General features: G+C 51.0%; 1 protein-coding gene and 1 long non-coding RNA gene across 10 annotated transcripts in view; one reads left to right on the forward strand and one right to left on the reverse strand.

Moving 5' to 3' along the window:
* The window catches only part of Prdm16 (PR domain containing 16), a 321,239-nt gene that overhangs the window by 290,191 nt on the left and 7,887 nt on the right, over positions 1-23,161 (reverse strand). The gene's annotated exons all lie outside the window — the stretch shown is intronic.
* On the forward strand, positions 12,846-16,727 carry Gm52689. Its single transcript, XR_003955187.1, has 3 exons — positions 12,846-13,682; positions 14,294-14,424; positions 15,272-16,727. It is a non-coding gene; the product is annotated as a predicted gene, 52689 (long non-coding RNA).

Raw genomic sequence — 23,161 nt, forward strand, 5'->3', positions numbered from 1 at the left:
GGGGCTCTACTGCCTCCTGTCTCTCCTGGGAGTACTGTGATTCCAGATGTGTGCTACAGTGCTTGGCTTCTCACGGGTTCTCGGGATCTGAACTCAGAACCTCAGGCTTGTATGGCAAGTGCTTTACACACTGAGCTATCTCCTCATCCCAGAATTTCTTCTCTGAAAGCTTCTTTACAAACAAACAAACAAAAAAAACAAACAAACAAACAAAAAAACTTGTCCAGAGAACAGTTGGTGCTGTTTAGGACCCTGGCAAGCTCTAACCCTGGTTTGGGCACATTGAGGGGAAGTATGTCAGACATATAGGCATGATACTGCTCCCTGACCTGTCTGCCAACCCCAAAGTTCTGTCTTGCTATCGTTCTTCCAAAGTTCCTCCAGGCTGGGGTTCAGGCTCCCGTGGGATAGCTGCTTCTGCCATAGACAGTCTTCCCTTTACTGGGACAGCTGGGCTCCCTCCACACTGGTCACTCCTGAAGCTAGGTGTTTGACTCAGATTTCAGATCTGCACAGCTCAACTCATAGTAAGTGTTAGACACGCTAGCCCAAAGCCCACTTTCAGCCTATCCCATGGAAGGGCAAAAATCAAGTCTGGTGGTCAAGTAGGGGTGTTGCTTCTGTCCACAGCCTTGTCCAGGCCTACTGAGCGGCTGAGCTGACCTTGATTGCCCAAGAGGCAAGAAGAGCTCTCTACACAGCTAGCCCCAGAAACTCCAGACATGACTGAAGAGCCCCTGCAAAGATGCTCGAAAGGCCAATCACACATGTCTACCCATCCTGCCTCCAGAGAATGGATGCAGAGGCCAAGTCATTGGGCAGGGGTGTCCTGTTCTGGCCCCCACCGTCTAGCCAGGGAGTAAGACCAAAGGCCCCTCTCCCCACACACCTTAAATGACTTGACAGTCGGAGGACCAGCTTAAGGGACAGAACAACCTCTGACTCTACCCCCAAGAAAGTAACTGGAGACAGGAGCTGACAGGAACCAGGAAGGCCAACACTGCCTGGGCCCCTGATCCAAAGAGCAATGGAGGAAGGCTTTAGGGGAAGCCCCTCTGCCAGTATTTGGGTCCTATCTAGGTCTCCCAGACTTCTCAGTTAGAGTGGGGCAGAACAACAAAGAAAGCAAAGCTAAGTTCACAACTTTCCTTCCTACTGGGGACAAAGATGACTGCCGCCGGGCCAGGGGTCGGTCCCTCAGGGCAGAGTTAAGGAGAGCAGCACCCTGGTGTCTGAGAGCCCAGGAGAATCCCTCCAAAGAGCCACATAACTGGACTAGCATGCTATAATTTCTAGAGTCCCCAAGCAAACCGCCTTCTGCCTGTTCCTGGCTTCATTTGTATCCTATGGGGTCCATTACTAACCTGATGATAAAGTAAAGACATGGTTAAAAGAAAGGGGCCCCTATCTGGCCTGCCTCCCCTCCATTATTCATGCTGTAGGACATACCTGCTTCCTCTTGTTTGGAGGGTGGTGGGAAGATTTTCTTTCTTTCTTCGTTAAGATTCTTCTTTTTTTTTTTTTTTAAAATGTTTTATGTGTTTGTGTGTTTGCCTGCATGTATGTGTGGGGCATGTGTGTAGTACCCAAGAAGACCAGGAGAGGGCATCAGATCCTCTGGAACTTAAGTTATACATAGTTGAGAGTTGTGTATGGGTACTAGGAACCAAATCCCAGTCCTCTGCACGGGCAGCAAATGCTCCTAACTGCTGCTCTATCTCTCCCCCATCGTTCCTTTCTTTAAACATTCACTAGGCCACTTCCGGTGGTGCCTGTCTTTAATCCCAGCACTCACGAGGCAGAGGCAGGCTAACCGCTGTAAATCTGAAGCCATGCTGTTCTACATAGGAGTCCCGGGTCAGCCACGGCTACACAGAGAGACCTATGTACACTCACTCCTTAAAAAGTAAATGAATAAGCATCAAATGAAGTTTCCATTTCCTACAAATCCACCTGGGGTGCAGGAATAAGAGTGCTTGCTCCTGGATTCTCTCTGGACTCAGTGGCAGGTTTCTGAGTTATAGATCTGTGGGGCTTCAGAGGTCTGAGGTTGGTGGGGGGGGGGGGTGCCTCCTCAGATGTACTTAAGACGTTTCAGGGCCTCACGAATTACCAAGGGACAGCCACAGCAGAATCAGTACTGAAGCTTACGATCTTTTAGCCCCCCTTTGAGTGGGTCGCAGTGTCAAGTAAATTACTCTACAGTGCATAGGGCCACCCCCATCCCCCACTGCCCATCAAGGTGTTTACTAAAGAAATTGAACCAAGAAACATCTAGATCTATCTCCTTGGATTCCCTGTGGTGGGGTCAGGGGGCAGCACTACCTATACTTTCAAGGCATTTTGCAAGCTCTGGGGACCCAGGGCTGCAGAGAAGATCTCAGTCTATACAGAGAAGGTCTCATGAAGTTGCCTTCTTCTGGGTCCATCACCTCATGGGACAAAGAGAAAGCCCCGAGAAATCTCACTTTGGAATTCCTACTGCACGAGGTCCTGGATCTCAAGTAGCTGCGTTCACGATGTCTCCTGATATGCTGGGTGTGCCAACAGGACCGGGGACAGGGGACGGGGCGGGGGGGGGTTGTCACAGCAGGGTACTGACCCGCCATACTCATCAAGGGACAGCCAGTTCCTTCTCTACCCCCTTCACATTCAAACGTGCACTCGCTAAACACCCTCCATCCCATTTTACGTGGGACGGTGACAATGTCACCATTGAAGGGACACAGTTCCTCCCTCCAGTTCTCCAAGACACAGGACAGAGAAGAAGCTAACAAAAGCCCAGAATCTGCCATTGCTAGCAAAAACCTGGAGTATAAGTGACGGAGTGGTCAGCTCCAATGGGTAAGCAGGAAGGGGCTTGGAGACCAGCTGAGTAGCCCCTTGGTGTCTTTAGGATTCAGGGTATCTCGGGGTATCAGAAGCAGTTTACTCTCTTTAGAAACTCAGATAGCTTTTACAAGGTCAGTGTGGGCACCCACTCTGGGTAGATACCTCCCTTCTGTGGTTCTTCCATGAGAACCAATGGAGAAGCCAGACCCTTCAGCATCTTTCTAGCCACCTGGAAGGTCATTTGTGTTCAATGATGCAACAACTCTGCCCTCTGAGGTCTGGTTCCTCTCCCGTTCTTGGCAAGTCTGGGCTTTCCAGAAGGGAGTCTGAGGGGAAGATACATGGGAAGAGGTTTGAGTGAGCGTGATAAATATGCCCCTGACCCAGGCACAGCAAGTGTTTCTGGGAGTCCAGGGTGGGCAGTACAAGTAGCTGTACAGCAGCCCCTGAGCCATTTCAGGGGGACAACAGCCCTGAAGAGACCCACTGAGCTGAGGCTAGGCAGGTCTTACTGTCCCCTCAGCCACGCATCTGTTAGGAACCTGAATCCAGCAGAAAGGCACTAAAGCCACTCATGGGGTGCTCTAGCAGCAGCAAAGTCCAGCCTGACTCAGGGCACGGTCAGGTTTCAATATGGTCACTATGGGGCTTTCTAGGCCTGGAGAGCCCTCTCTGCACACTGGAAAGGCCCCTGAGCTTTAACTTTACACTGTGCACATCGGGTGAGAAGCAGACAGACTTGATAGTCAATAATCTGTAGGAGGTACAGCTGGCTCTGCCCAAGGTGGAACATAGACCAGGACGTAGACATGACTGCCTGTCTACTACTGATGTTATCATCAGGAAAGGCTCATTGGCAGTGGCCCAGAGCATGCTGGGTTATCTTCAGTCCTCTTGAACACATGGCCTCTAAGTCCCACCAGGTGGACATCATTCACTCTGAGAGGTCAGGAACGATGTCCAAGGTAACATAACCAGCGAAGAGCTCAAAGCACCTGAAGCCCTTCCGATGTGGAGCCTTGATGTCTTCCTCGACTCACGGGAAGGGTCTCCAGTCCTGCCCCTGGCCCTTTCTGACCTCAGCAACTTGGGCGGGAGTTCTCTGAATGACTCTTCTTTACCTGAGAAATGGGTCTGCTTTCTGCCTCAGTTTCAATTTACTATTGCCAAAGGGCACACACATCCTAAGCATATATCCCAAATGCTGATACTGTACCTATCACCCAAAAAGTACATTCTTGGAAAGAAGACCTCAAGGGAGCAAAGATAATACACACACATACACTACACACACATATACATACATATACATGCATACATACACACATACATGCATATGTACATGCATACATATACACACACATATAAGCACACATATACATATATACACATACATGCACACATGCATACATACATATGCATATATATGCAAATACACACATACATGCATACATATACATGCAAACATGCATACACACATGCATACATATACACACAAACATGCACACATACATACATATACATACATACATATAAACATATACACACATGCATGTGTACATGCATATATATACACACATATAAACACACATATGCATATACATTCACATATATACACACACAAACATATATACACACACTCATCCACACACATATATACACACTTAGCACTCATCCATACACATATACATACATATACACATACATACACATATTTACACCTGCATGCACACATAAATACACATACACACATGTATACATACATACAAACACACACATCCATATATACACACCATTCACACACAGGAAAATGTGAAAAACAGGTCAGGGATTAGACAACATCTAAAGGCCAAGGGGCCTTACTGCAGCTATTCCCACAGTCAAGACAGACACCTCAGTGAGGGTACTGGGCAAGGGACATAGCATGAAAACTCAAGAGGCTCCTCTGGAAGCTTCTAGAAGGCCTGTCAGGGAAAATGGGGAAAATCAAAGCCAAAGGCACACCCACCTTGATCTCCAGGCACACACACAGCCCATTCACCATTTGCACTGTTCTGGAAGCTCCCGAGAGCAGCCAGTCCTGTGACCAAGGTCCAGGAGAGGGAGAGTCCCTGTTCCTCGGCCTGTCGGCTTTCCCCGTGACGGCTCCAAGGGGCCGAAGGGAACTCACGACAAGCCCTGAACCTGGGGTTGGGTAAGGCAGGTGCCCATGTGTCAAAAAAGGAACAGGGCTGTGCAGAGGGGAAGCTCTGGCCTTGTGAGTTTTTTTTTTTTTTCTAGCTTCAGCCAAGAGGTACAGGTTCTAAAAACAGACCCTCTGGCCTGCACGCACGACCAGCCGCCCCTCCCATGACCTCATTCTTTCCCAGTGGTTCCAATTTGGCCAGAGCTCTGCAGAGGCAAGGCAGACAGGGGCTCCAGGGACTCTGAGAAAGCTGAGTGGGAGCTGAGAAGGAAGCTGGGGGTCTGGGCTAGGGAGGTCAGACAGGGAGGAGGCCACAGCGTGGGAACCTCCAAACAGGGACTGTGGTGAGAACCCAAGTAGAGGCACCAGAGAGGTGGCAGGGAGCTGCTGTCCCTTCCTTTCAGAATTCTGAGGGAGCTGGGACTTTCTAGGGGCCCACTGCATACCCCCAGACACATTGGCTGAAGGGCAGTGAGGGGGCAGGCAATTCCCATAGTTCTGCGGGATGGTAGACATCCTGAGCCAGAAGATGCTAAACTCTCTGTATGCTGGAGAAAGTGAGAGAAGAGCCCACCCCTGCAGGGTCCACTGAACCCACTGGGTAGTGAAATCAGCTACAGTGATCAGGGTCCTACAGTGAAGATGGGGCCTGGACAAAGCCCTGAGCAGACCCCCAAAGCATCCCTGCCTCCCTCACCTAAGTTCAAAGCTGTCTATAGCACACAGGGGTCCCTGGCCTATCTGGATGAGGCCAAACCCACATGCTGAGCAGAAACCTTAAAGTTCACCCCTGGGACTGTCTTCGAGGCTGTCCTGGTCAGCCGTCATGCCTACCTTGAATGGTAAGCAGACCCTAGAAGCCAGTCAGCCCAGTCTTACCATATGCCATCTCCCCTGACTGTCCCTCAGTTCCACCATCTCCCTCCTCTCCCTGGAGAACAGGCCTGCTTCACTCCTTCAATTGGTTTCTGTTTACTCAAGAGTGTGAACTCCTCACCCTATGAAAAGATACTACCATCCTATGTTCACTGAGGGGAAACTGAGGCCAGGATGCAGAGAGCCTCAGATATACCCCCCAAATAACTTTTAATCAGTTAAAGTGACTACCAGCCCTTCTCCACAACCCCAGATGCCAAACCCAGCCAGCTACTGAACTGCCTCCATCAGCAACTCTGGGCAAGCCGTGGAAAGGGACGCTTAAGCTTCCTCCACTCTATTAGTCAGGGTTCTCTAGAGTCACAGAACTTATGGGTAGTCTCTATATAGTAAGGGAATTTCTTGATGACTTACAGTGTGTAGTCTAACTTTCAACAATGGTCAGCAGCAACTGTGGATGGAAGTCTAAGGATCTAGCAGTTGCTCAGTCCCACAGGGCAAGCAGGCAAAGACGAGTCTTTCTTCTTTCAATATCCTTATGAAGGCTGTCAGCAGAAGGTGTGTCTCAGATTAAAGGTGTGTACCATCACTCCGTGATCTGGGACTTGCTTGTCTCAGGCTGACCTTGAACTCAGAGATCTCCTTGTGTCAGTCTCTAGGGATTAAAGGCAATGTACTACCTCACCTGAGTACACCTCAGGTTTTCATGCCACTATTCCTCAAGATCTCCATGCCAAGATCCAGATCAGAAACTTGTGTCTTCCAGACTCAGGATCTGGATCACAGGTGAGCCTTTTAATATTGGGTCATAGTTCATTCTAGATATAGTCAAGGTGACAACCGGGAATGGCCACTACATCCACCCAGTGTATGAGGGTCTCCTTACTTAGCCAGGCTGGGCAGTGAGAACTGGTCTGGGTCAGTGCCTTGGGTGCCAAGGTCAGCCATGTCTGGAGAGAGTGAGGGCAGAAGACAGGGTCTGGGAATTTCATGGCATTGTGGAAAGGAATTTAAAGAGTCGGAGGACAGCCAGCAGTGCTGACCAACAGCCTTACCTCTGTCCTGGTATTCCTTTGCTGCAGAAGGTGCTGGATGGAAAGCCCGAGGTCTCTGACCCCCAAGGCCCAATCCACAGGAGGGAAGACGCAGAAGAGAATCCTGACTCCTTCCCAGACTCAAGGCTGACTGCCTAGAGCCCGCTTGGCACCAACAACAGGGTCTCGTAAGACCCTGACCTCCCAGTTACACCAAATCCCAGAAACCATGAGCCTCTGGGCAGATCTGCTCATTTAAACTGAAACAGCCTATGTCGTCCAGAGCTCAGGGGACGGCCCATGTTTTCCAACCAAATGAGTCTCTTAATACCAATAAGCAAAGTGTTCTCCCTCCGTGTTTCCCCAGTGTGGAAGTCACCTTCCCATCACAGCTCTGGATGACCCAGGGGAAGTGACAGGCAAGTACTATAGCGTCCCAGGCTCAACACTGAGTCTCAAGGGGACCAAAAGCCTGCTCTCCCGGACATGCCTGCTTTCACAATAAACCTCTGCCAAACCGGGTTCCAACACCATACTAAGGAATGTAGGTCCTTTCCTAAAGGTCTAGAGTGGGGAGCTTGGGACCCACCACTGACTCAGAGAGCCCTCTCTTCTGCATAGCAGCAGCTCAGCCATGCTGTATACAGATTTGAGCCCTTTTCTCTCCGTTCTGTGTGTAGCCTCTTGCCCCAGCCCCACCCAGCTCCCCATTTCTGCCTTTATGGCCCGCTGGCTTCTATCTTCTCAGAATTCCCCAGTCCGGCAGTCTGACATAGCAGCCAGCCACCCTGCACCCTGCACCCTCAAGTGTTCATTTTCTGGGTCACCAGCAGCCACAGACCACACCGACTGCAGCCACCACTCTCTCCAGACCAAAGTCACTAGCCAGAAGTCTCCACTTCTGCTTGGCACTTCCCGAAACACGGCACCTGGCCACAGGACCACAGAAATCCACAAACCTGGGGTGACCTTCTTCTACAAAGTTCTTGGGAGCTCCGTGAAAGCCGGCAGGGAATCCTTCCCTGTCTCACCTTCTCTCTGCTTAGGTGTGTTGGGGTACACAGGCCTGGCCCCCTACACGCTCTCCTGTGAGCACTCAATCCTTCAGTCTGCACTCTGGGACCCCTGCTTGGGTATGGGTAGGGCCCTGTTCCCTACAGAAGCCTAGATCACCTCTTCCTAGGAGGGCAGGGACAGCCCTCCTCTCTGCAGAAACACAGCTGTCAAATGCAGATGTTCATTCCCTCTGATCTGGGTATCTGTGGCCACCTGGAGATGCTGAGACACAAGGAAGGACAGGATGCCTGGACGCCTGAGCACTGCTCTGTCTGGACCACCTCACATCTTACCTGCTTCCTCAGAGCACCTCCAGGGTCCCACATGGATTATCCGGTTAACTGAGTAGATTCTCTGCTTCAGGTCTGCCCTTCTACCTATGTGGCCGTGTAGAGCACACCTCAAGCGTATGCAGAGTTCAGCAGACGTGAAGCACTTGTCTGTGCTTTAAAATATTCCCCAGACCAGACAGTGCCAGGCTTGGACCCTAATGGGCTATTATAAATTCAGCTCTTCACACTGGGCTCGTCTGAACTCAACTCTTGATGTCAGCTAGCAGGGCCTTGGGAAAGTGGGGTGAGAAGGAGTCGTTAGAAGGTGAGAGTCCCCTGTACTGGTCAGAACGGGAGGATCAATAAACTCTTTGCTTCCTGGCTACCAGGGAGTGGGCAGTGAGTTCCAGGAGAGACTGCTATCCAGGCCATGGAGAGCCGTGGGCAGATGTCGCACAGCAGCTCAGTCTTCTGTGCATTTACCCACGATATAAGTCAGACCACACTGGTGCTCTGGGCTTGAGGCCTTAGAACTCTTTGAGATTAGTAGAAATAGCTTCTGCTCCCACTCGGGTCCCCACGCTTAGAGCAGTGAGAACTGGAAGTATAGCAACTCTTACCAAACAGGAGCCGCCCAGCCAGCAGGCAGACATGCCCCTCACCAGGTACAAGCAGTCCTGGGGGACTATGGTCTACTCAGTGGTCACAGACAGTGGGTGTTAGAAATATACCAAACGGTATATTCTACCACAGAGACAGAGAACACAAGTCAGGCAGGCGGTGGTGGCACACACCTTTGATCCCAGCACTCAGGTAGCAGAGGCAGGTGGATCTCTGTGAGTTCAAGGCCAGCCTGGCCTACAGAGAGTTCTAGGACAGCCAGGGCTACATGGAAAAGCAAAAAGAATAAACATCTGTCTTGTCCAGAGCCTGAAGCTTCTCCATGCCCCAACCTACAGGGTAACTTCAACCTGTGGCACCTACAAGATATGGGCTTGAAAACTGGTTGTGTTTGCTCTTTGAAGCTGACACTTCTCCTCACAGTCTCTCCAGGGGCTATGCTCAGGGACCCTCTGCCCCACTCACAAGCTCGGGAGCAGGTTCCAAAAGTCTAGGCGCTCACCAGTAACAAGGTAACTTCGGCCATTTCTGCCATCTGAACAGACATCTGCTTTTTCTTCTTGGGCCCCAAAGAAAGATCTCGCCAGCTTTCACGTGTGTTCAGGAAGTCCAAAGCCAAAGGGCTCCCAGGTAGTGACAGAAGGGGGCTTTGGAATCAGTGTGGGGGCAGCTAAGCTGGGTTTGGGATATCTGATGGTAGCTCTGTGTCACAGTCGAGGGCTGAGACTCAGAGTGGGTGCCTGATCTCCTAGAGGGGACACACACACCTCAGGGGAACTATAGGACTCTGGTCTTTTAAGAAAAAAAGAGAATTGTTTCCCCAACATGTGGACAAGAACAGCATAAAGGAAAATACTGAGGTGCACATATCTCTTATCCAGGCAGAGTTGATACAGAAGTAGCCTCACCTAAACCCATCCGAGGTGGAACCAGGTTTGCAAGCGTTCTCAGTGAGAGGGTAATCAATGGCCATGATCAAGTAGGGCAACCGTTAGTGTTACCTTACCTGGGCTGAGCAGGGACGTCAAGGACCCAGCTAGCAGAAGCAAGTCCACAGGTGAAGACAGGACATGCAGACCAACTTTAGAGCCCTAGGCTACCTTTGGCCCAACCTGGGAAGACACTCGTGTGCCAAGACCTGGCACTAGACTCTGGCAACTGGACTCTGTCAGAGGGGCCTCAGCTCCCGGGGGATACCACAGTCCCTAACTTCACCCCGCACTTTGGCTGTCAGTCCTGGGCTGAGTTTGTGAGATGAGAGATTCCTGTAACCCTGAATGGTAGGTAACCCTGAATGGTACGTATTCTTCCCTCCTGCCCCATGAGACAAGTGAGCAGAGTTAAGTGGGACTGGCAGTACTTCCAAAGAGTAGTGGTTGGTGTAAAATCAGGTTTCTCACCCAGTGTCACAGACTGGGGCAGCCCCCTACCCCCAAGTCTTGGGTTTGCCTAACCACTGAACACAAACTGGGTTTTGTTGTTATTGTTGTTTGCTTTGTTTCGTTATGAGGTTTCATCTTTTTGTTCTGTTTTCTGTTTGTTTTTGTTTTGGCTCTGCGTGTATGTACTCATGTGGTATGTGTGTACATGTGTTGGTGTGTGTACAAGTGTGTATTTCATGTAGGACCACATCCGCGGGGTCTTCTTTTGCTCTCATTTTTTGAGGCAGGGTCTCTCACTGAACCTGGAGTTGACGAGTTCAGCTAGGTTGGATAGCCAGCAAGCTCTGCTGACCCTGTTGTCGCTGCCTTCCCTGGGTTAGGATTGCTCCTGCCATTCCAGGTTTCTTCACATGGGGCTTGGCAGTCCACACTGAGGTCCTACCATCTGCCAGGGTGAGTACTTTACCAAGGGAACCATTTCCTCAGCCCTAAATTCGGAGTGTTTACACCTCATTTATATGTGTGGAAGGTGGGGGAGGCTGGATTTTGAGGGGAGAGTCCTCAGCAGCTGCTGAATAAACAAGCAAACAAGAGAATCGGGATGAGGTGCTGGGTCACAGAGGGTATGGAGCATATGTCCGATGGGTTAGCTTTAAATGACGCTGCAGCCAGTATGCTCTGGGCTTTTGACTAAACGGGAAAAAGCACAGAGAAGGTGGGCAGAGTTGAGCTTCATGCACATGTCCTGAATCTGGGGGACTTGAGGGGTGGGGAATTCACCGGGGACAATAGAGGTTCAGTCACACACTTCAATGGTGTTACCTACCCCCGACCAAGCCACCAAGGAGCCCCACATCCACAGGAATGCTTCTGTTCAAATGAGGAAGCCAATCCCACAAAAAGGCCAACTGAACAAGATGCATTTTATGGACTAGAGACACTGTGGCAGGGTTTAATTTTCCCTCAACAAGCACACAACAGACTGCCATGCTGACGGGCATCCACCCCTCCAGGTAGATGGCCTGGCATCTTTCAACAACAGCTTGATTCCAGCCCCAGGAAAGCAACTGTAGTGTCCGTCCATGGCTTCAGCGCTGAATAGGGTCCACGCTCAGGCTTGGCAAGGCTTAGCCAGGAACCAGCTAGCAGGTAGTTCCAGCGCTAACCAGAAGCCACTCCTCCTCTAGCCAGCCAGGCTGACGAATTCCCTTGGCAAGTGGGTGGCTAGTGGCTGGGCAGGCCATTCTTAGGAGTACCCGAATTTCCAAGTATTTCCAGGAGAGGACTTGGGGTTTTGAATTAGAAAATGTATCAATCCCCTGTGAGTAGGGAAGAAGAGGAAGCAAGGCAGGGGAGGGGGTGGCCGCCATCTCTCTCTCTCTCTCTCTCTCTCTATCTATCTATCTATCTCTGTAGTGAAGAGCTACAGAGCTGCCTGCTCCCCCCACTCCAACAGGACTTAGAAGGCAGCAGAAAGGTACTACTGGCCTCAGCTTCCATGTTTTTCTCTGTCCTTTCTTACCCCTGAAGAAGCAGAGGAAGGAAACCCCCCTGCTACATTTCCCTTCCACATGCTGGGCTACCCCGCCAGAGGGTCAAACACACAAAGAACACACAGGCTTGAGAAGCCTGCTGGGTTTTTCTGCTCTTGTGGGTTGCTCAGAGTCAGGCCCCTTTCTCTGACTTGGCACGGTGATGTGGAAAGGTGGTAGGGGTTCCTTACTGGTTTCGGGACGGAGCCCAGTGACTCAGGCCCCTTGCTCCTGCCTGAATTGAGCCTCCAGAGAACCCCACCTCTGCCTCCAGGAAGAGATTTCTCAACTCAAACTCCAGCACACACTTGCTGTGCCATGGCTGAGGTCAAGTAACACAGCAGGGGGGGGGGGGCGGGAAGAACCATAAAGCAGACAATACTGTTGGGGAGCAGGAGCTCATAGATCCCCACACTGCGGGCTTTGGGAGGTGAGAGAGACATTACCAAACTGAATCAGAACAACAGAAAGAATGGGGGGCGGGGGAGGGGAAAGGGAGCAGGAAAGTGTGAGGGCGGGGGAAGGAAAGTAGGTGTCCCAAGAAGGAATTCAGTCTAATCCTCAAACTGGAGGATATACCCAGACTACAGCAATGCATAGGACTTCCAGGGGGGAAAATGATTTACCAATAACCAGAGACTTTTCCAAGGGCATCTGAAGGTCACTCGATAAATAAACAAGCGAGCAAACCAAATAAACGGTTACACAATCAAAAGATGGCTTCTGGAAAAGGTGGCAACCACCACTGAGCATTTCATATGATGCTTAGAAATGTTAAGCTTACAATGTTCAAGAAACCGGGCTTATTGCCGGGTGGTGGTGGCGCACGCCTTTAATCCTAGCACTTGGGAGAGGCAGAGAGAGGCGGATTTCTGAGTTCGAGGCTAGCCTGGTCTACAAAGTGAGTTCCAGGACAGTCAGGGCTATACAGAGAAACCCTGTCTCAAAAAAAAAACCAAAAAGAAAAAAGAAAAGAAAAGAAACTGGGCTTACTGGATGTTCGAGACTAAGGATCCACACAAGCACGCATGCGCGCGCATACCCACACGCGCATGCGTGCATTCAAAGGAATCAAAACTGGTCATCTCTGACCTACAAACTGCCTCTCAGAAACCCCAGAAATGTGAATTTCCTCATCTGTGGTTGAGTTACCTGGGGAGCATTAGCAGAGTCCGCTGACCTGACCCTAAGATGGGAAGTTTATTTCCAGGCCTGGCTCAACCGAGTGCCCTCTGCTGCCAGCCATCCACGCTCTCTTCACCTGCCTGGGCTCACAGCTCTAGGAGGGGCTGGCTGGCCGACACCCACCCAGAGTGCAAGATCATCCAACAAGAAACCAGAGCTTTCAAGACGAAGGACAGAAACGTTATCTGTATTTCAGGGGTAGTTTTTGCTTTCCCATACAAGCACACGGGTACTGGCATGAGAACTACTTTGGATTTCAGATTTTCCTCTTCCTCCTTTAAAAGCCCCTGTCCCTGAAGATGAACGATGCCCTATCTATCTCGAAGAATTCCACTACTTAATAGCCTTGCTCCTGGAAATTTCGGAAAGATTCCCACCCCCACCCACCCCCCATTTTTGTGGAAATCTCCAAGGCTGACGTATTTCTACAGAGCTCTTGACTAATTAACAGCCATAACTCATAGAAATAAGGAAAACAAACACTGACGGATTGAGCCAAGAGTTATCCCCCAGTTTCAAATAATTGAGTCACTGCAGAAGAAACAGTAGTTGGGGAAAAAAAAACACTCAAAGGGTCCCAAAGTAGAGGACTGGGACCCTGAACTTGGGTTTATCAGGTGCCCACTTTGTACGCATCACAGCCCTGAGAGACTTTCATTCATCCACAGCTGCCGCTGCTGCGCATGCCCAGCTCAGGGAACGATCTGGTAAAGAGGCAGGCGAGGAGGGAGGAAAGGGGGCCAGAGAAGTAAGCGTGCCCACAACCGCAGCTAGCTTAGAGTCTCCTGTGTAGACTGAAAATGTCTGACAGAAGCCAGGCTACTGTCCTGACTGGGGATGTCAGGGTTCCTCCCTTCATCCTGGAACAGAGCTGGAGACAACGAAACCTTGGCCTTCAACGGCAACTGCAGGTGGGGACACAAGAGCCTAGGATCTGAACAGGTGACAGCAAATGGAGTTGCAGTAGGCCATGGCTGGGACAGCACAGGACCCTTTCTCAGGCAAGCATCTTAGGCATAATAAAAAAAGTAATCAAGTGCCCGGCAGAGATACCAGGCTCCCACCCATCTTTCTGCCCTAGAGCAATGGAGCCTGATGTGTGAGCCAGAGGAGACACCTCAGCAGAAGGCCCCCTGTCACCTTCCACAGAGGTCACATGCCTGTCACCAGGTCCTGGTGGCTGGTGTCCATGCACTTGGTGAAGCACAGACACACAACCAGAAAGCAACACCTGAGGCCACAATGGGCGTGTGAGGCTCCGGTGGTCTTTGGAAGAAGGGATCTGACCCAAGACCTTCTGTCCCCTGCCCCCTCTCAGACCTCAAAGGTCAAGTCAGACAACTAGAGAGCACCTGCTGAATCTTCCTTCCATCATGGCTTCCAGGAGAAGAGCAAGCCCTTGACTTGAACAAGATGTTGACCGGAACCGCCTTGAGGCAAGCTCATGAGGTGTGTCACTCTTTGGGAAGATGGAGATTTGGGGGCTCGTTTCCTGGGGTACATAGCTTAAAACAGGATGTGTCCGGATCGCAGCCACTGCGCCTGAGTCCCAAGCCTACACTGCATGCATGTATACTGTCAGCAATACTCTGAGAGCAGATGCTCTGTGGTCTGGGGGTGGGGGGGTGTCCCAGGAGTCCTCCACTGTGGTTTGTAGCCACTCTGAGTGTGAAAGCCATGCCTCTGTGGTATTCCCAGGTCCTGCTGGCAGTAAGACAAAGCTACTTTCTTAACTAAAGATGATTCTGGTCCAGGGAGGCCTGGTTACTGTATCTTTACCAGGCTCAGAGCACCTCTCAGTTTCTGACAAAGCATGCAGGTGGCTCAGCAACACCTCTCTTCCTGAGGATCCACCACACAAGCATGTCCAGATAGATTAGATGGGTCCTGAGCACCAGCCTTGTGGGGGTTACATATGCCTTAAGCTACCCCTGACAAATATGAAGGGATAAAGAACAGGGGCGGATGTGGACCAACTCCCAGGAACAGCTCCGAACAGCACCTGAAGCCTGATGGGCAAAGACCCATAAGCCCCCTCTCCACTCAGCATCCTTGACCCAGGAACCCTTAGGCTTCCCAACCCCAGTTTAAGAATAGGCCCACTCTGGCCACCGTGTCCACCCTCCACCAAGCCCAGCTCAAATGCCCCAGGAGAGGTCCGAGGCAGTGATCACGTGAAGTTCTGCTGGTGTGTGTGTGTGTGTGTGTGTGTGTGTGTGTGTGTGTGTGTGTGTGTATGTGTGTGTGTGTGTGTGTGTGTGTGTGTCTGGATCTCTTTCTACCATTTTTTTTCCAGGTGGCAAGAGCCTTGGGTAGAGGCAGATGTGGCTTCAAATCAAATTCCCAAGAGCAAGTGCAGAGTGGTCGGTGCCTCCCTGGCTCAAATGTCCTGGGACAGTGGCCTCCGTTCTGGGGCTGCACCTCAGGTTTCGGAGACAGAGCAGCCACAGAAAGCAGCCTGCTTTATCGGCAGCCTGCACAGCTCTCCATTGCCATGGCCCCTCACCCTGGCATTCCGTGCCTCCCAGGGGGGCAGATAATCCCACAAAGGGCCTCGTGCCAGAGTCTGGACACTGGAAAGTGCTTTCTCCAGCCTGGAGTCTTTGGGTTTGCTGGAATCTTCTTACTGGGCCCCAGGGTTCAGATCGAATATCCCTTTGAAAGGGTCAGAGGCAACCCCCGTGCTCTGCTTGGTCTGTCTGACACCAGATCTAGCGGTCTATGATTGAGGAGGACAGCCCCCCTCGACAAACCAGCCTCCCCAAGACCATGGTCCCTGTAATGAGAGGAGGAAAAAAGGAGGGAAAGGCCCGTATCATGTCCCAACAAATGCCAACACCTTCTCCCTCAGGAAGCTCCTCTTGCTCTGTCCACAGCCTCGCGGGTATAGAGACCCTGGGAATGGCTGACCCTCCCTGAACAATAACCCTGTACATTTGACAGAATGGTCTCCCGCATCAGGTTCACGCCATTGTGTCTCTGTAAGGTACTCTGAGCATTATGTGCATGGCTGTGCCTTGCATTCGTCACAGTAGTGAATGCATGTGCTGGCATGTGTCTCACATGTACAAGCATTCACAAGTGTGCACAAGTGTGAACACAAACTGACTGCCAAGGAGATAGTAAGCCTGACACACATGACACAAGCCCAGGAGGGAGACTGGAGGGACAGAGGCAACACCAGCAAAACATACCTCCTGAGCCCTTGGAACACAGATGACAAGTGACCCCTGAAGGAAGGATGCAGGCCTAGAGCTTTGGGCCCTGCTCCTCCTCTCAGGGATGCTAAAGGCCACCTCCTTTCTGACTCAGTGGTATCTGCCCTGGTACCGGGTGTCCCCGAGAAACTGCTGTACCTCAGCAAAAGGCTGACACGGTACCCATGGTCTTCTGTGGAAGCATGAAGAACCTTGTCTGGGATGGATCCCAATCCAACAGTGATGCCTTTCCTGCCAGCCCCACACTCATGCCAACTGTCCACAGCATGAATGGTGGCCTTCCAATGTCTCCTTCCATGCCAGAGCCGAGCTAACACAGGCACAGGACATTGGGTTTCTAAGCATCAGCCAGCAGATCACCCCTCATGGGATGGTTCTGGAGACTCAGTGTGTCTCTGTTCTTTGAACTCTACTCACCAAGTGCTCTTGCACATGTGTGTTAGCATGGACGTGAAATTCAGGGAGGTACCCCAATTCTGTCTACCCACATGCATACACACATATACAGAGTCACAGAGTCAGTCACACACAGACACATGCAAATACACACACACTCACACCAACACACACACAGTCATACACTCATGCTGTCAAACAAATACACACTCACACAAACACACACATAGTCACATACACAGACAGTCAAACACATATAGTCACACACTCACACAAACACTCATACGCAGTCTCACACACACAGTCATACACATATACACTCTCACACAAACACTCTCAGACACTCACACTCTCTCACACACACAAACTCACACAGTCAGACAAACACACACAGTCACAGTCTCATATACACACAGACACACAGACACACACATACCTCCCCTTAGCCAAAGAGTGTTCCAGAAAGCCAAAATAGCTACTAACAATGACAACCTGGCACCCGAGGACAAGCACTGATCAAGTGTTCTGGCCATTACCACAGCAGGCAGGGCCTAGCCAGGCTCTGTCTGAGCCAAGTGCTATGCAGGCCTCTGCAGCCTCTTCCATGATTCCTCTGTATTGTTCAGATAGGTCATACCCCAGGCAGAGATGAGCATCTGCTCCTAGGGAAGAGGAAAGAAGAGGGTACGAACGTCACTTCTATGGAGTACTGGGGCACCAGCTCATTCACACACACCCTCTGCCCTGGTGCCTCTCGATGCTAGAGTAAGGGCAGAGATGGTGAGTCTGAGCCTTCACACACTGGTAAAGGAAAGAAACCCTGGCTATGCCCTGCTGCCTAGAGACACCAGCTCAAAGCCCGGGGAAGGAGAAATTCCCACTGACTTAGAGCCTCTCACTGTATTCTGTCTGACCCAGCAGGGGAGGCAGAACACCCAGGTCCTGACCTACAGGGATGAGGGCCCTGGGGCTGTGGCTAGTATTTTCCAGCTAAGCAGTAAATAATTGAAAAGTGAATTCTTGGGGCTCTGTCTCTAGCAGTCAAACCCAGCCTCTGCCCAGAGCCTGCTTGGGAGCCATAGTTGAGGATCTATCTCCCTAAGTTCTCAGCAAGTGCACAGAGCTTCTGGCCTAAGGGCATGTCCAGATGGAGGATAGCCGCTGACCCAGTCCTGAGGGGCATCCATTAGATCCCAAATGTCACAGAGAATAGAACATAGCCTCTTGGAGATGGGCGGAGCTGCTGAGCCTCTATGGCTACCATCACCTAACTACATGGGAACTATTCAATCACACCAGGGCCCAAGGCCAGCCTGCTACCTGTCTATCTAGTTCTCATTGGAGGGTCCAAGGTCAACCAAGATGGTGGCCCCTGGGTTAAGTTTAGAAAGTAAAGGCCAGGGACCATCAGTGAGTCTGGAGGTGGTGGATTCAACACAGAGGTGTCACTGGAATGGCAGATGGTATATAAGTCGGGGGTGACATGCATAGGGCTCTTCCCCATGCCTGGCAGGTGCCAAGGATTGGCTCCTTCCCTGGGTCTGTCCTCCCTGGCCCTGGAGCCATCTGGTAAGACATGACACGAGAGTGCTTGGTGTTAAGTTGTGTTTTTACACATTTAGTATCGGATCCAAGGCAGAAGGGGACAAGCTGACCTGGCTGGCCTCAAAGTGCCCTTCCCTGTACCTGAAACACTCTACAATCACCCCCTAGTGACCAACACAGGATCAGGGTGCTGGAGACTCAGTTGGTCTGCTATGGCCACCACAGCCCTGTTGGGATTATACCTGGCTACTCCTCCTTCCCATAGATGGGGACTACTATGTCTATATCCCTTCCCATCCTCCAGTACAGGTAAGACCACACACCTATCCAGATCCCAGGAGAGGCAGCCTAGGGGTATCTGGTGGTCCAGGGAGGGCAACTCTCCAGAACAGCAAGACCAGCCTCCTCCCCTCCTCCCCAGCTCCTGTTCCTCTTTGAATGAGGGTAGTCTGTCAAGATGGAGGGAACCTAAAACCTTGGGCCACAAGAGCTCTAGGACAAGAGAGAGAAGGGTTCCCCATGGATGCTGCAGATGCCAGGAACCAAGTGCAGCTGGGGGGCAGATGGGGTGTGCTGAACTTGAGGCTACTGCCCGCCATCATTAGCAGATGAGATTCAATTCCAGGTTGCTGCTTTCAGGGGCTTTACCTAACCTTTGGAAAGGTAAGATTAACACCTCGGGATGGAGGGAAAGTTAAACCTCAGGGCCTCTGCTTTGCAATTCTGATTCCCAGTCCTGAAACTGGAGAGTGCCTCCTGGGGCTATCTGCCCAGGCTCCTGAGCACTTACTTTCCACAGTTTATAGAACTTTCATCTTAAGGGCACTCAGCCAAATGTGCAGCCACCAAACTGCCCCTCCAAGGTGCACTCTCATATACATGACTGGAAAAGTCTCAAGCATCAAGGATCAATGCTCCAGATTTCTCCCAGGGATGCCTGGCTCCCACGGGTTCCACGGGGATATTAAAAATCTTCCACCCGTCACGCTGACTTCCCCATCGACACCTGCCTGGAAGAAGCCATCTAGCGTGCACCTCTGCACCAGATCCAAGCCAAGTCAGCCTTGCCAGAGCAGCTGGCTGTGCAGACACCCGTCTGTGTTCAAGCTGCAGGAGTAGGAGCAGGCCCTCAGGATTTTCACAAAATGGACGGTGGCAGCATCAATGCCACAAGGAACTCTGAGCAGTCTGAGGACGCCACCCAGCACAGCAACACAGCCATTACGTTCTAAGTCATGCCGAATCACTTCCAAGGAAAGGCTGATCTGTCTCCCGATAGTGTCTCCTCCCGCTAACGTGATAGGTAAATAATTAGCTGCATCGTCGAGTTGTTTCATAAAATGAAAGGGCATTGGGGAAGGTTGAGATAGAAAGGCCGATCAAGAAGACCAGGGCCAGCTGTAAATCGCCCCCCGCCCCCGTGCCTTATGACACCATTTGTGTTCTGTCAGTCACTGGCTTATGTTCAGTCTGAGCTGGGAACTGAATACCCTATTCAAAGGGGTACTCACACGGCATGTTATTGCAATTTAATATTTTCACACAGAGACACGTCATTATCTCGCAACCTGACACCGGCAGCATAATTCTGTAATTTTTCAAGAGGCCTAATTTTTCTCAATGTGAGCACCAGAGGCCCGGGATTGTCTAAACAGCCCCATCTCCTCTTCGTTTCACCTCAGGCCTGCAGATATGCAGAAAGATATACACTCACAGATCTCTGAAGCCTCTCTTCTCCCAATGCGACAGCCAAGCAGTTCCAGGCAGGCCTGGTACCAGCTGCTGACTACAACTGTCTCCACACCTTGCAAACCCAGAGGCACAGGGTCCCCCAAAACTAAGTGGGCAGGAAAGCTTGTGATTCCTCTGATATACTGAACTGCAGTATAAATCTCATTCAAACAGCGGATCCTCCCCTGCATATCAGTGCACGTGTGTGTGTGTGTGTGTGTGTGTGTGTGTCACATGCCACACACATGTACACCCCTGGTGTGACAACATGCTGTACAGAGACAGATCATGAAGGATCCACTTTAGGGGCCACTTTTCCCCCAGTACTGTTGACTCTGGCCAGCAGGACACTCTGGCACTCTGGTACTTCTGGAATGTGTCAGCACTTCCAGGAATAAGAGCCAGGGAGAGATCTGGAAGAAAGGCCAGAAATTTCCTAGGGGGCCACTGACTCAGACATGCAGGTGGCAAAGAGAATGGTGTGGTACTCCCCCTATCCAGCAAGCAGTCCCTCTTTCTGCTGGCTGCTGCCACCTGAAGCCACACTACTCTGCTTAAATCAGTAGATATTCTTAGGTGTCCACAAGGGATCCAGGGACCTGTAGGAAGCATGCTGATTGCCTGCACGGTGACAACCCAGGAACCCCACTGCTGACCCTGGGGGTGACCCGGCAGAGTGGCCAGTGTGCTAGAGGGCAGGCCTAGTCCCTTCCTAATGTGGCCTGGGATGCCATCAAGCCAGCATACACCAGAGATGTCAATTCTGAGCCCAGTGCAGGACCCCATCACATGGCTTTTCCTCCATGTAGGGTTTTGATAGAGACTCCGGGAAGGGAGGAGGCAACGGGGTGCCCGAGATTAATGCCCAGGCTTTCTGAGGCAGTTCTGTATCTTCCTCTTTGCCCCAGGACAGCGTGGTCTCTTTGTGGTCACCACTCCGGCTCCTCCGGTGAGCGTAATTTTCAGTCTTTGTTTAAATGTTTTATGGACTGATGTAACTAGGCCTCTCTGAGGAGACTGTGGCCGCCCATTGGGCAGATATAAATGTCTGAGCCTTTTCAATTCATGCCCCTTTCCCTTGGAGACTTGGCTGCAAGGAGCAACCTGAATCTATTATGGAAATCCGTATTTTGGTGTAATATCGACTGTCAGCTTGTGAATATAGACACAGGATTAAACGGCATCGCAGGAAAAGAGTCCCAATCACTTTCACGACCAATTCTTCATGCGCTGACCCAGTCTGCTCTCTGCTGAGATGCTGAGGCCCTGCTGCCCAGGGGCTAGAGAAGCACATTACAACAAAACCAGCCAGGTTCTCCAACAAACCTCCTTCCTTCCCTCTCTCTCTTTTTTCCGGCTTTCCCAGTGTGAAGTACGGGCAGGGCCCAGGCATCTTCCACTAGCACAGGTCAAGGTCCACAAGACAGACAAGGTTAGGTCAGCAGGCTATTAGTCTGGCTCAGGCTTTCTCCCTGTCTGAGGAGACTGAACATGGAAGCATAAACCCTAAGACAGTACCTGGCACAGGGTACCCAGAATAAAGGGCAATGTCTTTCTCTGAGTGAACTCCTGGACAGCAAGCACTCTGCGGGGAAGGTCCTCGAACCCCAGGTGAGCCAAGTTCAGAGCCCAGCTCAAAGGAGACACACAGACTTTGCACTGGACTTCTAAGAAAGGTGAACAGGAGCTTAGAGAGATGGAACCGCCAAAGCAAACCAGAGGCTGCCACCCCTGCAGAACCTGGGAGGCCTCTGATAAGGAAAGAGCTGGCAGATGCCAACAGCTGTTTCAGCCCCAAAGACAGATGTAATGTTGGAAAGCTTGTTTGGCTGAGAAGGAAAGGCAATGGGAGGGGGCAGGGGGATAAAGGGAGATAGCTTTGAACACAGTGAGCCCCTCTGCACACACAGGGTCCATGACAGGCCCAGGCACCTGTGCCTCTGAGTTGGAAAACCAAAGAAATAGAAAATGATCTTGTGTTGCATTTCAGGACTTGGCTAACTGGCAGGAATCGGAACAGGACCGTGCTGGAATAGAAAGAGGCCCACAGCATGCACGACCTCACGATTGGATTTTATTCTCACTCACAGCTGTCCTGAGATGATGGTGGTCTAAAGTCTCTGCCTGACCTCAAAGTCTTCCAGGGTAGGAAGCTGAAGAATAGCAAAGCCATTTCCAAACAGGGAAGCTAGCACATATGTGTGCATGCATGTGTATGTATGTGTGTGGGTGTGCGTGTGCATGTGTACATGTGTGTGTGTGTAAATATATATTTATATTTCTGATTCCCTGTGTGTGTGTGTGTGTAAATATATATTTATATTTCTGATTCCCTCTGTGTGTGTGTGTGTGTGTGTGTGTGTGTGTGTGTGTGTGTAAATATATATTTATATTTCTGACTCCCTGTCAGATCTGAGTGATACCCTGATGCCCACAGGCCCCGACTCCTTTACAGAAGCAGTGGCCAAACAATACAGGATCCTTCAAGGTAGTCCTCCCTGGGTGACGCAAGGAGTTGAAGTGTTTGGGGCAGAGTCAGACACATACAGATGCTGCAACGCTACACACAAGTTAAAACTGACTTTTTTTTTCCCCCTCTAAGGCATTCTCACCTCTTACATGGCAAGTCCCAGCTGCAATGGGGCTCTGGATCCCAGAAAGACAGACAGTGCACAGAGCACAGGAGAGCAGGGAAGCAAATCCCCAGCATGTTCCCCCAGCCTGTGCAGTGGGGACATGGGAAGCCAGACGAGGTCCACATGAAACCTCACTGGTAGCCTCCGGGGCTTCTTGGGCCAGACTTCAATACTGACACTGAGCATTCAGCTTTGTTACTCTTTCTAGAGCAGAGAAGTAGACAAAGCCACTCCTTTCTCAGCTCCACCATGTACCGACTGGAAAGCAAATTGCAGAATTGCAGGCATATGGAGGTCACTTCAGTAGGGGTTGCTCCCAGAACCATGGGTCTGTGTAAACCAGCACCAGACGCTCTGCCTGCCCTACCAGGGGACATAGAGATGGCTGTGTCTCCCCCCATATGCCCTACCCAATCCACCAATACTGACATTCATATAGAATATATCGCTCGACAGAGGGAGGAAAACAGTCTGTCTGGCTCCATCTCGATGCATCAGGAAATGAGGAAAAGGAATGTAACATAGAGGAGACAGTCCCTGTGAAATTACCTATGGAATCCCCAAGGCCTGGAAAACCTCACACCCCAGCACAGCCCAGCAGCCCTGCTCCCTGATGTCCTACTCCATCACCTGATGCTTTTTTCCTCCTGACAGTGTCTC

The sequence above is a fragment of the Mus musculus genome, chromosome 4, assembly GCF_000001635.26.
Source record: "Mus musculus strain C57BL/6J chromosome 4, GRCm38.p6 C57BL/6J".
NCBI classification, from domain to species: Eukaryota; Metazoa; Chordata; class Mammalia; order Rodentia; family Muridae; genus Mus; species Mus musculus.